A 15,567-nucleotide genomic window follows, 5' to 3' on the forward strand; every position below is an offset into this window, starting at 1 on the left:
AGCACACACACAAGAACAAGCAAATAAAGTATAACATTTTGTTTGTCCTTGTTTTGTACAGTTTCTGCTTTGAAGAAATGCTTGAAAACTTAACAATGACCTTATAAGACACTTTAAACGTAGCTGAAAAAGATTATTACACACAATCGGCTGGGGTCGCAGGCTGCTGAAAACATCATTGCTTCAGTTACATTGCCTGGTCATGGGGTCACTGAACAAATTACAAAGCACCGTTGTTCCATGGATATAGTTACTACAGACACATAATACCTCATCCTATCAAGATAGCGTTCTCCACCAGATATGCCTTAGTAGGTCATGGGATATTGTTTGATGAAGTGAGAAATAGAATGTCATAGGACAGGTCAAATTAGAATTCAGTACATAGGTCTGGGCTGCAAAGGGCAAGAGACAGAAGAGCTGTCAACATCCTGGGGTCTAATATAGGTTTACATAAATGGTAGATTGTCCATAAGCTGAAAACATAGAACAGGGAAGAAACAAGACCTGGGATCCCTGCCTTGTGTGTTTTGTAGGATAAAATATTGAAAGGTAAATAGTAATACTCCCACTTCACAGGTTGCCAGTGTACTGTGCCACTTACGGTAACTTGGGATGAGCAATTCAATTGTAGCAGAATACCAAATTTAGAGCTTTGTATTGTAATTCCTCATTCCAAATTAGAATTCAGAATTTCACATATTTCCACAAGATTCAGAATTCTGGATTTTCATTCTGAGTACTGCCAAATTGTAATTAAATAAAATATGTTTTCACGCTAGCTCACTGGCGGACAAAGCCAACAGTGGGCCCCTGTGCAGAATAAATGAAGGGGCCCCATGTGAGTGGCCATAAGCATATCAGATTATGGTTAGATCCAAATAATGTTGATACCATAAAAGTAAATGAATCTAGGTTACATTCTGTAGGCACTGTGTTAATGTAGCACACATTTCATACTTGTGTATGACTGGGCCACAAGCAAATATAACTGTTCTTCTTGGCCTGGGTTTCAGAGAAAAGTACACAGAGACGAGCCTACAGAATAATCAGGCTCTAACTGTGGTGCAGCTGCATGGGCCCCAGAGGGCATGGGGCCCCTGTGTATGGGCCTATGTCCGCCTCTGCGCTAGCTTAAGATTAATTGTGATTAGTATAAATTTGAGAAAATATGTTTATAATTGGTCACAAGTTTGCATCAAATTTTAGCATTTTTGCATATAATTAAATGCAAAATTTGATACATTTTACTTTAATATAAAATGGCAGAATTTGATGGAATTGCATGGAGTTTCATGTATTCTGCACAAATTTGGAATTAAAAGGCGGAATTCGGAGTCCTGGCAGATTGAAATCCTCCCTAATGTGTAATACGGTGGCCTCTCTCCACTAGGAATCTAGCTAGGGTCTGTAACAATTCAGTAATGAGTCCTTAGGCAAGTCTCCCGAACACTGCAGGGTGGCCTCTTGAGCGCGTCCCAGTGGCTGCAGCTCTTGAGTGCTTTGAGTCCGACAGGAGAAAAGCGCTATACACATGTTCAGATTATTGTTTGTATTTAGGATCTACCGTCTACTCTTGTGATGATAAGCTTACCACATTGAGGTCTTAAAGAGAGTCTGAAGCGAGAATAAATTTCGCTTCAGACCTCATAGATAGCAGGGACATGTGTGCCCCTGCTAAAACGCCGCTATCCCGCGGCTTAACGGGGGTCCCTTCACCCCCAAATCCCCCTCCGTGCAGCGGGGGAGCGCTTCCGCATTGGGGCAGGGCTAACCGCCGCAGCCCTGCCCCACGCGCGTCTGTCAGCGCGTATCTCCGCCTCTCCCCCGCCCCTCTCAGTCTTCCTTCACTGAGAGGGGTGGGGGAGAGACGGCGATGCGCCACTGATATACGCGCTGTAAGGCAGGGCTGCAGCCGTTAGCCCTGCCTCCAGCAGCAGCAAAATCTATGACCAATTTGGTAGTTGATTTTGCGGGGGGGGGGGGGGGGGGGGGTTGGGGGTGAAGGGACCCCCGTTTAGCCGCGGGATAGCAGCGTTTTAGCAGGGGCACATGTGCCCCTGCTAACCATGCGCTCTGAAGCGAGAATTATTCTCGCTTCAGTGTCTCTTTAAAAAGATGAACTGGGTAAAATTACTTTCAGTGACTAGAGGCATGCAGAAATTTTTTTTTATATATATACATTGTAAAAAATGTTTGGAATCATGTATGATTTTCGTTCCACTTCTCACATGTACACCACTTTGTATTGATCTTTCATGTGGAATTCCCATACAATTGATTCATGTTTGTGGCAGTAATGTGACAAAATGTGGAAAACTTCAAGGGGGCTGAATACGTTTGCAAGCCACTGTGTCACTGTGTGTATATATATATATATATATATATATAATAAAAACATACAAAAGCAGGTGGCTTATAAAGTAATTTATCGCAGTACTAGAAAAAATAAGACTATATGTTTTTTTAGCTTTTACACCAATATTTCTGCTTATTGGTTGAGCTAAGCATACACCACAGCTATCTGCTCAGATACTAGAGTTAATTAAGTGTTTTGAGTCCTATGGGAGAAAAGCGCTATAGAAATGTTATTGTTATTGTTGTTAATGTTTATTCTGAGACTCAGTTAGGTTTCTGTGGAACCATAGGTAAAAACGTATTTATTTAGATGACATTGTTAAGCAGACCTTGTCTATTTCATGCATCATTTGTTTATGCTACATAAATATATATCTGTTTCAGTTAAACACTTTTTTTATACTTACTAAGCTAACTTGTTGTGACAAATGTAATTAACTTCATTGTTTGTCTTTACTTATATGTAAACAATTTCATAAAAAATACTTGAAAGGAAAAAAATGAGATTATATTGATACCATGTTTCACCAGACCTCTGGTTTCTTCAGGCTATAGGTATTTACAAATTACAATAAAAACAGCATAAGACACATATAAATAGTGACATGAGACATATTCAATGTATGAGAAACAGTTGAAAAGCTCTTACAAAAACAGCTGTTCTACTAAAGCAATGTGCATATGGAATTAAACTAACATATGCAGAAGGACATTCAGCTTGTACCATTTCTGTATATAAATTACATATAATGCACACTGCTGTGTATATCAACAATCATTAGTCAAATGTATATCTGTAGGTACTCTACAGAGATGGGCATGGGTACCCTGATTGGCTCAGAATAAGCAATGTTTGTGCTGTGCGTAAAGGTGTTGAAGTGCTAATGGGAAATCAATTCATATGCAACATTATAATGCATTATGCTATACAGTATTCTCAAGCATTATTTTTGTATTATTTTGCTTGAAATTGGTAATGCTTTTTAGAATATATTCTCTAGAAACTGGAAAAATAGCTTCCATGTATTATCAGAAATATTATCACATGAAAATCTCATGAAAATAATAGTAATGATAAAAAGCAATACTTTATAGTTAGAGATGGCCCGAACGGTTCGCCCGTGAACTTATTCGCGCAAACTTCGGTGGTTCACGATCGCAAACGCGAACTTTATGGCGGTTCGACCCGCCCCCTATACTACATCATTAGGATCAACTTTGACCCTATACATCACAGTCAGCAGGCACAAGGTAGCCAATCAGGCTACACTCCCTCCTGGAGCCCCACCTCCATTATAAAAAGCAGGCAGTGTCAGGCATTTCACTCACTCGTGTGGCTGCAGAGATATTAGGGAAAGCTTAGTTAGGCTACAGTTGGGCTTGTTAGGTTGCTCTTTCTTGCTAATACATGTTGCTAAAAAGCACTCCTCATCCTCAACAGCTCTTTTGAGAGCTAATGTTGTTCTTGTGAGCTATTTTTTTTTGTGTGTGTGTCCCACAGACACTTGTGTTGCATATACAGCCCTGTCAGTCAGTCTTAGCTGCTGGACCTTGGCCCCTTGGTAATTCCTACTGTGCCACTGCCAGGCCCAGCACATTCAGTGACTACCTGTGTGTGTGACAGGTGCACATTTGTAATACCCATCACTACATATACCTACCTGTTGTTCACAGTGCACCCACCTACCTATGTGAGCACACACAGTGTCACTGTACCTGTTCAGTACCTGTGTGTGTGTGTGTGTGTGTGTGTGTGTGTGTGTGTGTGTGTGTGTGTGTGTGTGTGTGTGTGTGTGTGTGTGTGTGACAGGTGCACATTTGTAATACCCATTACTGCATATACCTACCTGTTGTTCAGTGCACATTTGTAATACCAGTCACTGTATACCTGTTCACTGCACCTGTGTGACCGCACGCTGTTTTATATACCAGTCCGTGCATACCTGTTAACTGCACCTGTGTAACCGCACATTGTTGTACCAGCAGTCACTGCAACCTGTTCACTGAACCTGTGTAACTGCACATTGATGTACCAGCAGTCACTGCAACCTGTTCACTGCACCTGTGTAACCGTACATTGTATTAGTCAAGTCAGTGCATACCTTTCACTTCATCACCCCCAATATGGACAAAACAAGAGGCAGAGCCAGAGGCAGGCCATCTGGCAGGTCTCTTTGAGGTCGTGCTGTCATGATTTTGTGCGGCCCTCGACCAAAGTACAGTGTTCAGAAGAAGGCATGTGCCATCAACCCCCAATATTGTCAGGACGTAGTTGACTATTTAACACAAAACACCTCATCTTCCTCAGCTTCCACACAGAAGCGTGACATATCTTCTTCCTCCTGCTCTGATTCTGGCACCCCACTTAACACCCTGTCGGCAGCCATCACCAAAGTGCAATCATCACAGGGCTCAGCGGTGTGGAAATGTTCTTGTTTGTTTGCCTCAGATGAGAGCAATGCCATCTGTACATGATTACAAAGCACAAACTGCAATGAGATGACCACCTGAGGAAAAGCAGCACACAAAAGCAAAGCCACACACCGCAGCGTAAGATACCAGGCCGCAATTATTTCTCAAAAAAGGCGATGCCTAAACTGTACCGTGATGTTGAAAGGCAAGTGGTGACATCTCTGGCACACAGCTTTGGGTCAAGGGTCCATCTGACCACAGATGCCTGGTCTGCAAAGCACGGTCAGGCCTGCCCGAAGACTAAGTCAGTCCCCACACACAGCATCTCTGCCTGCACACCGTGTGACTGCCTGCCCCAAGACTAAGTAAGTCCCCACACAGCATCTCTGTCTGCAGGCCGCTTAACTGCCCTCTCTGCCACCACCAACAGGGTCCAGGACTCCAGGCGGATTGCTGAATTTTTAAGGCCGCTATAAGAATTTTTCTGGTGCGTGTGCGTGCTAGCAGCGGCTGCTATAATAATTTTTCTGGTGCGTGTACATGCCTGCCTAATTTTTACTGGCTGCACTGCAGCTGCAACAACAAAACAAAAGGCATGTCCATGTGTCAATTCCTCTTCGTGATCATTACCTTGCCGCGGTGAAGGGGCTTGCGCATCACAATGAAGCAATGACCGCCGGCTATATGAGTGACTGTGCGTATCACAATGAAGCAATGACCGCCTGCTCTATGAGTGTCTGGGGGGGAGGAGGGGCACACCCAAGATAATAAGGTCGTTGCTTCATTGTGGATCAGCTGGACCGTCCCTGTTGTTCTGTCATTGAGCTACCTCAGCCCGCGACCATATGGGCTTGAAAACTGCCATGGCCTGAACTTTCGCCATGGTGCGCACCAGTCCAGCACGGCCATCACTACACAAACAGCTGTGTGCGGTGCGTTACACAGTGAGTTTGGTCTGTCAGTGTGAAGCAGTACTCTAATTACACTCCCTGACTGATGTATACACATGCAAGATGTTTAAAAGCACTTTAGGTCTGCAATTTAGCATGCAATGTGATTTCTGCCCTTAAAACATTGCTTTGCGTCAAATCCAGTGTTCGAGGTTCGCGAACCGAAAATCCGAGGTTTGAGCCATCTCTATTTATAGTATTGCATAATGCCTTAAAATATTATTTATGCTTCCACTCATTATTATCTCTACTCTTCCTTGTAGAACAGAGACATCATTTATTTTAAGCCTATTGGTGTATCCATGGCTATCTCCATAGAAAATTATATATGTACACGGAAATGTACATTTTATGTAAATTTGTGTAAAAATAGTTTGTTTAGTTCAATTCAATGTGCGCAAAGAGTTTTTGTACAATAGCTGTATCCATAAGAGTCTTTCAACTGTGTTTTTATATATTACTAGTCATCAGGCCCACTACATTAGCGGGCGTTAGTTTGATGTATGTCACTGTTCTACACATGCGCAAATCTGCGCCCACGACTTGCGCGCATAGGTCTTTGGCTGCATACCATCCGCACTTATTTGCCCTCAGCTGCAGCCCTGCACATGCTCACTACAGTGGCACACATGGGCACAGATGGACGCAGAAACCTTGTGTTTTATCAGGTAGGATATCTGTTCTGTGTCACCCTCTATACAGCAAGTCTAACATCATTTTAGTATGTGTTAAAACGTTCTGTGGTGAGTCAGTGTATATTAATTATTATAAGTACTTATTATGAATTGTGGATACCTATAACCATCAAAAGGCATCACAGATAAAGCTTTATCTAATTTTTCATCACTGTGATTAGTGACTTCACTTGGAAGTAAGCCACTTTCTTCAATATGTTGGAGTATTTTATCTCCCTCTTATCCCATAGACGTGAGAGGATTTTCAAAAATCACAGGCTGGCTTTTTTGTCAAATAAAGATCCATATACTGTAAGTATTTCCGATATGCCCACATCTTATGGTAAGATTAGCCTAGTTAAAACATGACCCCTACTTTAAGACAACAAGAGCGGAAAAATCAAGCATTGTAGAAAATGTAGACTGAGACTTAATTAAAGATTTGAAAAAGCTATAAAAATATCGCTGAAGTACCTTTGTCACAAAAGAATCTGCTATATTTCCTTGATTTCACTCTTTGACTGCTGAATCTGTTATGGATGAGCATTGTGGCTCTTCTTCACAGTGTTTTTCCAGCTTTGCATGACCTGTAATATGGTTTCAACATTGTAGTGGCAGCTGATTACGAACAGAGACTTAGGCCACAATTCACTAAGATCATGCTGGAGATAATAAGGCAAGAGAAAACGTACCTCCACACAGTAAGAGCGTTATCTTATCTCTTCATTCCTTAAGTTACCTCCTCTGTAGTTAATTTACCTCCTCTGTAGTTAATTTACCCCCTCTGTAGTTAATTTACCTACTCTGTAGTTATTTTCACACGCAGTTAATTAACAGCCTGTCTTTAACTCTGGAGTTATTTTAAGGATTGGAGAGTTAACGTAAAGACAGAAGAGTTAACTTTAGGTTTGCCTGAGGTAAAATGTTTCCTGAATACTACATGCCTTATCACCATGGTAACAACTCTAGAAACGTTATTAAAGACAGGAGATAAGCTTAGTGAATTGAGGCCTTAGTCACTTGCAGTGACTGAGACCACCTCTGTTTACTATAAGAGATTTTGGCCTGACTTTAGCCTGCTGACAGATACTGTGGTTACAATGGACTCCCAAGAGATTTAATGATCATTTGAGGCTAGTAGTAGCTGATTATGCCATCGGTGCTTCGAGAAAAAAATATTCTGGGGCCCAAGGCAACTTTTGAAAGACATGTGGACCCATGGTGATTACTGATAAATGGTGTGTGTGTGTGTGTGGGGGGGGGGAGCATCAGTCAGAAAATGGGGGGGGGGGGAGAGGGTCGAGATGCCTTCTTACAAATATGAGGTGCATGGACCTCTTTCCTTCTACCTTCCCTTTCTGCCACAATCACTCCAATCCTTAGTGGAGGTAGGGCCATGGGGAGAGTGCTTGGAATGTTGAGGAAAAGTCTGGAGCAGAGGTGATGGTGGTGCAAAGGATGCCGGAGGAGCAAACAGAGCAGTAAACAGGGTAGATGCATTGCAGTGAACTACTGAAGCATATAATAGCAGCCAAAAGCCACCATATTGACAATGCCCTGTAGTAGTCCCTGACAGTATTAGAGCTAAACCTGGTTGAGACTTGAGAGCCACTGATCTAGGACATAAGGAAAAAAGAAGACGCTGTCCAACTGAGCTTAACATCTGATAAGGGGGAACACAGAAGAAAAGAAGACCCTGTCCAACTGAGCTTAACATCTGATAAGGGGGAACTCAGGATCCAGAGATGTTTAGATTAGAATTACCACAAGTGTTGTCTAATCATCAGCAGTCAACAATTAGACACATCAAGTTAAATTGGAATTTTGTACTCCCCTGAATTAGTAAATTTAAGGTTAAACCTTGATAATCCATCAGAGCATATAATCTTGTTTTAACTGTTGTTTTTTATATGAAACACAAAACTAAAAAAAAAAAGAAAAAAAAGAAAGAAAAGCAATTACTAACTGCAAGCCTATATAAAGAAGAGAAAAATGGGAAGCTTGGAGAGGAATGGAATGTGAGCTTCGACCGATAGCTATAAAATTAACGATGAGCAGAAATGTCATTTCATTACAAATGAAATTAGATTTCACAAGTCAATGAGGGGGAAAGACTCTTTTCCTCCCATTTTAAAGTGTTCTAAATGCCGAATGGATTCTAGACTGCGTCCTGCTCACTTCTATCATGCCACTTAGTTTTGGTTTATCATTTCCCTTCCCACCAATAATCGCTTACAGATCCTTCAAGCCTTTCCATCACAATATCAGCTCATCTATGTCAGCTTTGCACATTCTGTTTATAACTAAACTATCATTTGTACAACCGAAAGTGGCTATCAAGACCGAAATTTGGGTCATCATGGACGTTTGCTCTGACGACCATGAAATTAATAATCATCCCTGCTTTTGTAAATGTGTCAATACACAACAAGCAGCTGCTATCCCTGCATTATGCACTGATAGTTTGTGGTAAACTTATCATGTTATCGCATACTGATGACAGGTCACTGTCATCAGAAAAATTCTCAGTCACAGCAGGGTCCAGTTTGAGCACAAAAAGAAATACTTCTGCAGATACCAGTTTCTTAGTTTAATTTGTGTCCTGTATAGCTTGATCAGCCACGGCTAATGGGGTTGACTTGAATGTATGTATGTATGTATGTATGTATGGCTGAGTTTGTGAGTGTGTATATAATTGTGTATGTTTAGTGTGCGTGTGTGTGTGTGTGTGTGTGTGTGTGTGTGTGTATGTGTGTGTACATTTAGTGAGGGAGTGTAGGTAATTATACAATATATTCTGAAATGACACAGACCAGGTGATCTGTAAATCTGTACAGCTTGTTATCACTTTAAATCCCTGTTGGTACAAATAGCAAGGGAGAGGCAATCTAAAGGTGGCTACACACAATACAATTTTTTATATTTCTTTTCAATTTGAGAATTGCAATCATTTTTTTCTGATTAAGTGTATTATTTGAAAGATGTAAACCAATGTATCAGACACATTTTTCCACACACACAAACTGGAAAAAGATGATTGAAAACTCAAAAAAATGTGTATAAATCAAGAAATTGAAAATCTATTTTCACTTAATTTTCATAAAAAATTAATCAGAAAAATCAGCCGCTCCCGTTCCACTTATATCGATAAAAATAGGAAATTAAATCAGATTTCCCATTTTAATTAAAAAAAACCTTTCAATCTGTCTGTATAAATGGCCACACAGGCCACAATTACTGGGGGAACGGGGTATTTTTATGCTGGCCACATGGCCACAATTTATAGGGGGCTTTGTTTATACTGGTCACATTGCCCACTTCCTGGAGGGGCAGGGGAAGTTGCTATGTTGGGGGAGAGATATGTTGACCACACTGATTACTGAGAGATATCTGCCACCAATCTGATTGTATTTTGTTGGGAAATCTGCCGTCAATTTGATTGCCTTTTGTGGGGATATCTGCCGCCAATCTATTTGCATTTTTTAGGGAATCTGCCGCCAATCTGATTGCATTTTGTCGGACAATCTGCTGCCATTTGACTACTTGATGAATTTTCATGAGGCATGTAACTACTTGATTTTATCTAAAATGTATCTGGTCGGACCTAATCTCTGTGAATAACACCGCTACTTATTTTGTGTTTTTTTTTAAAGTCTGCCCATGACTCATCATGACCACGCCCATGTTCCAGTGTGTGGTGACACCCATTTATTTTTGCGCCACATGTGGACATATCCCTATTGGAGACTGCCCTCAGAAGTGCTTACAATCTATTCCCTACCATAAAATCATGCAAAATTTCTAGAGTACATGTGTATGTGAGCTCAAAATGACGGGGGGGGGGGGGGGGGTAGGGGGGCCCCAGGCTGAAACTTCCTTGGTGGGCCCTTAGTGTCCCAGTCCGACCCTGAGCATACGTTACCTCTGACACTTTTGTGAAATGCACATACATTACCACACATATATGAGATACAGCAAATGTTACTTCAGGCATAAATGTATTAAACATTCTCCCTTACTGGGTGCTTTTGGGTGGGCAGCTGGGTGAGGGGGTGATTTTGGGTGCAGCTGCCTGCTTGGTAGGGTGGGAGGGTGACACTGGGTGCTGCTGGTTGAGGTGGGAGGATGACACTGAGTGGAAGGGTGCTACTGGATGGGTTTGGAGGGTGAAACTGGGACTGGGTGGAGTAAGAGGGAGCTGCTGGGACTGGGTGGGCTTGGAGGGTGCAGCTAGGACTGGGTAGGCATGGAGAGTGCTGCTGGGACTGGGTGGGCTTCTTAGGTGCTGCCAGGACTGGGTAGACTAAGTAGGTGCTGCTGGGACTGGGTGAGCTTGGTAGGTGCTGCTGCGACTGAGTGGGCTTAGTAGGTGCTGCTGAGACTGGGTGGGATTGGTAGGTGCTGCTGAAACTGGGTGGGCTTGGTGGGTGCTACTGAGACTGGGCGGGCTTGGTGAGTGCTGCTGAGACTGGGTGGGCTTGGTGAGTGCTGCTGAAACTGTGCGGGCTTTGTAGGTGCTGATGGGACCGTGTGGGCTTGGTAGGTGCTGCTGGGACTGGGTGGGCTTGGTGGGTGCTGCTGGGACTGGGTGGGCTTGGTGGGTGCTGCTGGGACTGGGTTGGCTCGGTGGGTGCTGCTGGAACTGGGTGGGCTCGGAGGGTGCTGCTGGGACTGGGTGGGCTCGGTGGGTGCTGCTGGGACTGTGTGGGCTAGGTGGGTGCTGCTGAGACTGGCTGGCGGTGTAGGGTGCTGCTTGGTGGGGTGGGATGGTAACACGGGCCCCTTCCCTCCATCTGTATGTGTCCTACCTGGACACCACATACAATTCCCTCCTCCGTCCCTCGTGGCTGCTGAGACAGAGCATACATATTGCCTCCTCTTCAGCACTGCCCCCAGCATGTTGCAGTCGTCTATGTGTAAAGACGCACATAAACAATGGCAGCACGGTGGAGGCAGAGCTGTGGAGAAGGTAATATGTAACTATGCGGCGGCATACATATTACCTGCGGTATTACCTGCGGAAGCGGCAGGGGCTGACTGGGCAGATCGGATGAGGGCAGGAGAAGGAGCATGTGGCCAGAGCCCCGTGCCAAACGTGGGAGGGAAACCATTCGGGGCACTGCTGTTGTTAGCCTGAACAAACATGTTCGGGGCACCATGGCAACAGATCTGGGGATGCCCCGGATCTATCCCCCTAGCGACGCGCCTGCCATACAACTTCTAACGAGGCTATAAAACCAGGCCTGTATAAAATCTTGCATACTCCCTTGACAGCCTCATGAAATTGCCCAGCAAGCAGCAGAAAAAAAATGCTGCCTCCTTTTTTTCTTGGCTCGTACAGTGTTGTGCAGAGCTGTGGGTATCTTGCCATGTCTTTTCAGGTGTATTTGGAGGCTGTACAAGCTCTCAACAGTCCAGAAAACGTCACGCATATTTTTCCCTCATTGACTTTAATGGTATTTGCAATTTACGTTCGCCCGACCCAAAGAATTTAAACCTATTTGGCCAGCAAATCAAACAAAGAACTATTCCACTAACACTACAAAAAAAAGCACTTGATCAAGTAAAAGGGACTGCATATGCTTTTAGTTAACCACTTGAGGACCACAGTGGAAAACCCCCCTAAAGACCAGGCTAATTTTTGTGAAAATGGCCACTGCAGCTTTAAGGCCAAGCTGCAGGGCCGCACAGCACACAAGTGATTTCCCCCTCCTTTTCTCCCCACCAACAGAGCTCTCTGTTAGTGGGGTCAGATCTCCCCCTGGATGGTTATTTGTTTGTTTATTTTTAACTAAATGTTTGTTTTTTAATAAATTTAGCTTTTTTTATTTTCATGTATTACCCCCTCCCTCCCCCCGCCAGCCAATCCACGTGATCAGCTGTCATAGGCTTCAGCCTATGACAGCCAATCACTGCCAAGACATAGGGGGGGGGGGGGGGGCAGCCGTGTCACACGGCTGTCCCCAGTACAGCGCTGCTGCTGATCGCAGCCCTGTACTATGTAATTAGACAGCGGTTTCCCGCCTAACAGTCTCCCGAGCGGCAGTTGCCACTCGGAGACTGAAGGCGGGGCAGAGCTCCGCCCCCGAGCAGGAGATGCGCGTGCAGACTGCAGCCTCAGGACTTGATGCTGATCGGCGTTAGGCGGTCCTGGGGCTGCCGCCTGTGGCCACGCCCATCGGCGTTAGGCAGTCCCCAGGAGGATAATGAAGGATTGAGAGATAAAGACTTTCAATGTTAATGCAAAGCAATTCTCAGGAAAAAAAACAACACATGACAAATTCTTCATTAAAATGAGTTTATAATTTCTACTTGTGAGGTGGTATTAAGCTTTGCGAGTAATGGTTAATTTATTGGTAATTCCTTTGGAGTGCATATGCAGAAAAACCAAATATAACTGCCATGAAAAACATATTCATCATACTCACAAACAAAATAAATAGTTAACAAATCTTTAATTACATATTGGCTTGTCTTTGAACATATTTTTTATGTTTCCTACAGCAATTATAATACTGAGACAAATTGCGTAAATGAAGCAAACAAGCTCCCCATGTTAGTTTCAGATCGTTAGATATACAGGTAGACGTTTCTAAACTGTACACCTGGATGTGTGAAAAGTGTGTCTAAAATAAATGCATAGTGGACTAAAGATAGTAACTAAACATCCCTATCAAAAGAAGTTTCATGGAGTTGTATTTCTTTTGACTTTTTTATATACAACTCATAACACTGAATTGCACATGGGATGTAATGCGCATGCAACATATCGCAACAGATTTCAAAACTGGAAGCATGCAGCAACATATGAGTGTAGCGCATGGTACCTCTCTGACAGTTATTTACGGTATCCTGTAGTGCACAGCTTTGCATTGCTACAATGTACCATATTTTATGGCATGTAAGATGCTCCAGACTATAAGACACAGACCTAGGTTTAGAGGGCAAAAACCAGAGAAAGAAAAAGTATACTAAACCTGGTGCGCCCATGGTCCAGGAGCATCTTATAGATGTTCTCTCCCAATTATTGTGTCCTCCTGAGTGCTTCTATGTCCCCATGTGTCTTCCTGTGTCCCCCATGTGTTCCCTTCTGTCTCCCATGTTGTGTCCTCCTCTGCACCCGTGTCTCCTCCTCTTCTCCCCATGTGTCCTCCGCTCCCCCATGTGTCCTCCTTTGTCCCTTGTTTGTCCTTTTCCCACTGTGGGTCCTCCTCTTCCCCCCATTTGTCCTCCTGGCTCACCTAATCCAGGGCTCCGGTGGCGATCAGAAACTTCTCCTCTCTCTCACGGCTCCCCTAGTCTGGCTTCTGTTGATCGCATCATCAGCAGAAGCAGTCACTAGGGGAACAGTGAAAGAGAGGAGAGGTCTCTGATTGCCGCTGGAGCCATAGATTAGGTGAACCATGCTGCCGCTTCTGATAGTTATACATGGGGCAGAGTAGGACACATGGGGGAGCAGAGGACAATTGAGGGGGCAATGCAGGAAGTCCGCAACATCGCGGCCGGTTGGCAGTACGTATCAGCTGGCGTTTGTAAGTCTGAGACTCCCTGTATTTGGCATAAGATGCAGGGACATTTTCTCCCCATTTTTTGGGGAGAAAAATGCATCTTATATGCCGAAAATATGGTAATTTGACACATATTAGAGGCAAGGGCCCTTATTTAATTCACTTTTTCTCCTAAGTTTTCTCCTAGGTGATATTTTCACATGTTATCAATAAAATGCCTTTAAAAATAACCAACAAACAAGAGAATTCTTAGAATAATTTTGGCAGTAGTTCTTTTACCACTGTTTGATACTTTTTCAATTGCAGAGTGCTGAAAAGTAATTTTAAAGTGTACTCAAACCGAAGCTAGGGGACACAACGTCAGATACTTACCTAAAGAGAGGGAAGCTTCAGGATCCTATTTAGGCTTCCCTCTCTATTCTGCTGTCCCTTGTCACTGAGCGTGGTGCCCCCTGAAAGATTAGCGACAAGGCATTGTCGCTAATCTGATTTGGGACACTCACCTCCTTTTCCTTGTACATGGCCGCACGGTAGCCGACTGAGCCTGCCTACGCATGTGCAGTAAGCCGGTGCCGGCTCTGCCAAGGGCTCCGTGCTACTGCACATGATCGTGCGGGTTCGCGAGTCTACAGTGCGGCCATAAATACGGAAATGAAGCTGCGTGGCCCTGATTCGGAGAAGGGCAACGGGGGGCTGCCAACCAGAGAGAGAAGCCACAGTAGGATCCTGAGGCTTCCCTCTCTGCAGGAGAAGAACTTGTTTTGGCTCGGGTTCACATTAAACAGATGATGAAAATAATCTCTAAGGAGAACACTTAGGAGAAAAAGTGAATTGAATCAGAGCCAAAGTGACAACGTAAATGTGCTCATCGTGGAATTATTGCGGTGTGCCACGATAAGTTTAAACTTGCATTATACTTCAATGAAACTCACATAAGGCTTGATTCCCAAAGCCATGCTAAGGCTCAACACACACCATACAATCTTGGTTGTTCAATCTTACCACTTTCATGTAGTATAAGAGTTTATCCAATCAATCATTCAAGGTATTTTCAATCTGTTGGCCCTTATACTACATAGATTTTGGTAAATCTTTACAACCAAGATTGTATGGTGTGTGTTGAGCTTTAAGTCATAGCATGTCCGCGGTATGCTTCGCACATAAAACTTTACCCGCTATAACAAATGTTTGCGTGCATTCACACGGCACAATGTGCAGTAGGTTTTGTGCCACGTGTACACACGCAAATGTTTGTTATAGCGCATGTACAGTTTTATGCACAGTAAACTGTGCGCGAAGCATAGCGCGGCAGTGCTATGACTTAGCATGGCTTTGTGAATCAAGCCTATAGTTTGACCATACCCTTACATTCAAATCACACTCTGCATCGCTAAATGTACCAAAACAGGTTGAGGTTCTATCATGCATAGTATTTACGGTATATCATCCTTTCTTGGCTAGCCCAGTTACTAAATATGCAGGCATATTGAAAGCTCTTAAAAAATGCAATCCTTAGTGTGCATCTCTTTTCATGTCTTATTAGGAATGGTGCATCAAAAGGTCACGAGTCCATTGAGGAATTATTCATGTGAACTTTGATTAGCATGTAGAGACTTTTACATACTAAATACTCTAAATGGCTATACATGAAGACACACATCATCA

At 43.5% G+C, this 15,567-nt stretch overlaps 1 protein-coding gene across 4 annotated transcripts in view; it reads right to left on the reverse strand.

Annotated features, from left to right (window-relative positions):
• The window catches only part of VWC2L (von Willebrand factor C domain containing 2 like), a 322,575-nt gene that overhangs the window by 71,941 nt on the left and 235,067 nt on the right, over positions 1-15,567 (reverse strand). The gene's annotated exons all lie outside the window — the stretch shown is intronic.

This window comes from Hyperolius riggenbachi, chromosome 7 (assembly GCF_040937935.1).
Source record: "Hyperolius riggenbachi isolate aHypRig1 chromosome 7, aHypRig1.pri, whole genome shotgun sequence".
Lineage (NCBI taxonomy): Eukaryota > Metazoa > Chordata > Amphibia > Anura > Hyperoliidae > Hyperolius > Hyperolius riggenbachi.